Genomic DNA, 3,196 nt, shown 5'->3' with positions numbered 1-3,196 from the left:
GGCCTGGCTCCAGGGCGGGGCCCCGGTAACCCTATCCCGGGCAGGGTAAACTGTTCCCTCGATGTTCTCTTCATAAGGGTCTTCTGAACAAGAAACCATGAACAAGAAATATAGATAAGAAAACTTAAAAGCACTAGAAAATACTAAAATCAAGACTAAACAATAAAGAGCTTGAACTTAAGTCATCTCTTAAATCCAGAAATAAGACTCACGAGTCAAAGACGTGGGACCATGACATGAGAACTGCTCAACCAGTGAGGAAGGTGTGAAGGAAGACAACAAGTAAAACTATCCGGCATGCACAACAACCTAACTGATCATCAGGATGTTAGAGACATGAACGATGCTTAAATCAAATTCAAAATGCTGAATGGATGTTTTATTTGATTTATTTCTATTGTTTATTATGTACCATTTGACATTTTCTGATATCTGTGAGAAGGAGAAAGGCTGATCAGGACCTCAGATGTTGTATTTTAGAGATGAAATCAAGGAAACACTGTATCACGCACACACACACTTTCCCTTTTCATGAAATTTGCATCGAAGGGATCTTGGGTCTTGATTAAAAATTCCCATCCTGGGCTGGTGTCTCCCTGTGCGTGAGATACAGGCAATTTTTCGGGTAGTGGAATGAATTTTGATTCATTCCATGCATCGAGTGAAACCAGATGGATCCCTCCTCTACATCCTATTCCCCGCTGGCCTGCTGAATGACAAGCATGAACACAGGCACATACACAAACCACGAAACACGTCAAACTGAATGTTATCAGGACTGGCTGGACGCAAGAGGACTGTTATTAGAGCTTACATACACACACAGATGCAGACACATACATTTCATCTCCCAACACATCTGATGTGAGATTTATGCTTTCAGCTATCTCGTGTCAGAAAGGAAAGGGAAATGGAAATGTCAGATACTGGCGTAAACACTGAATTCTCACTTCTGTTTGGTTTTGTGGATTTTCGCTCGAGTCTTCGTGGCCACCAGCGTTCGACCGTAACACAAACATCAAATGTTCTTCAGTCACTCCATCATTCACACTACTGCGTGATCCTGACAATAGATATGAAACAAAACCAGCTGAGATTAATGAATAAAAAGAAATCTATTAACAGAAAAACTCAACACAAGACCTCCAACCACATCCAAGTCAGGACACAGAAGAAGGTTAAAGAAAAACAAAATGTGAGCCTTTATTGTAGTCCAAAAAAATAGATAATCAAGACAGGTATATAGGAAATGAAGCATAAGGGACAAAAACTATACAGGAAAAACACAAAGGACCACTTGTAGAAAGATACAGATGGGAGCAATTAACCACAGGTCAGAAGAATGAGCGCAAACAGTCACAAAAGAAGGAAATAAACCACGACACAGGAGAAAACTAATCTCCAGTGAAACTCACGAGCAAAGGACAAATAACAAACACCAGGACCGACACTAAACATGACGCCAGAGACGGGAAACAGAATGAAGGAGGAGAAAATACGCTGGAAGAAACTAATGAAAACCACAGGGACCGGTGATACCTACATTTGGTCTCACAGTAGCCATCGCGTCACTATATTGTTTTCCCTGCCAATGACAGCGTCTGCCTCAAATGAGAGCAGATTTTTGGGGAAACTAAGCATTTTCAGTTTAAATATAATATAACAAAAAGGTAATTTAAATGTAACTGCAAAATCCAAAAATAAACCTCCAAATTAAAAGGAGACTTATAGAATTCAAATTATCTTATCAGTGGCAAATGATATTCATTGGATCTGTAAGATTTTTGTGTGTTATTTAGAATAAATGTCCAGATCCTTTCAAACAAAAAAAAAAATGAAATGAAGAAAAATGGCACAAAAAGCATCTTATCCACCCCAAAAACATTCATGATATATTATTTGTAAGAAGAGAAAAATAAAAGTTTTTGCTTTTTTAACACTTCATCCGTCTCCAGGCATTTTTACCTCCATCCTCCCACCTACAATCAATCAGTTTCACACATATAAACCCAGAGCTGAATGAAGCAAGAGACATAATCTAATTGAAGAGGGTCAACAATGCTGCAGTGAGCTGTCTTCAGCATAATCACTTCCCATCATGGCTTTATCTTGTTTCTTCCTCCCACTTCTCTGAGGAGACTTCTTTTTTTCTCTCTTTTAAACACCATGCAGGTCAATTGCATTTGACTAGGCGGCGTAATGAGGCGTGACACATCGGATTTTTCACACAACAGATAAAACACTGTGGACTGTAGTCTGCGTTGGCAACTGTCACCTCAGGTTGTTATGAGTTATTTGTACAACTGTACAAATTGAAGTTATAAGATTCAAGTCTATATCTTGAGGCGAGATTTTAACATGATAGATGCAGCTCGATTTTTGGTTTAATACCTTATAAAATAATATAGTAAAGCAGTGGGTGTGGATTTAGCATGCAGGTTGCACAGGTGACTACATGCCTCGAGGCTGAATGCAGCAGCTGGGTTCAGCTCTGACCTGAGGCCCTTTGCTGTGCGTCTTCTCTACAGTGTGCTCTCTAATTAAGGTGAAAAGCCCCTGGAAAGAAAATATTTAGAAAGAAAAGCATTGCAATTATTGAATTCCATTTGCCTGTAATGCTGTAATGTTTCTAAATTAGAACTAATTATCTACCTAATGGGCAGACTGAAAAAACCAAAAGAACAAATGTGGCTTTTTTGAAGTGCCTGGCTTTGTCGTGGAAAATGGCAAAAGTGGCAGAGTCATGAAGCATTTCACGAACAGAAATATAAACATAACATTATTGTGGAAAATGACATGAATATGTAAGCTGTGCCTCTGGAACAGAAACTTCACACTGCTCCACAGCGTCGCCACAATATTCTCCAGTGATGTTCTACTTTCACCATAAACTGTATATAAAAGATGGCAGTAACCACCACAGCGTAACCCACTAGTTCCTGGATGTTTTTGATCCAGTAGTTAACCAACTACATCTGGTAACTGGATAGATGCAATCTGCAACACAGACACACACACCTGGCTCTTAGTCAGGAGAACTGGAGAGGCAGTACCATACAGCAGACCATATTACCAGGCAAACATACCATTAGCATTCAGCATGGCCCAGACTGCTGTTTCCTTCCACTAATGGTTTGTAGAAATCACATAAAAAAGCACACCAAACAGCAAAAATGCTATAATTCGGACACAGACC

The sequence above is a fragment of the Pundamilia nyererei genome, unplaced genomic scaffold, assembly GCF_000239375.1.
Source record: "Pundamilia nyererei isolate P.nyererei 1_Seehausen unplaced genomic scaffold, PunNye1.0 scaffold00038, whole genome shotgun sequence".
Taxonomy (NCBI): Eukaryota; Metazoa; Chordata; class Actinopteri; order Cichliformes; family Cichlidae; genus Pundamilia; species Pundamilia nyererei.
The sequence above is the reverse complement of the archived record's forward strand: the minus strand, read 5'-3'. Positions refer to the sequence as shown.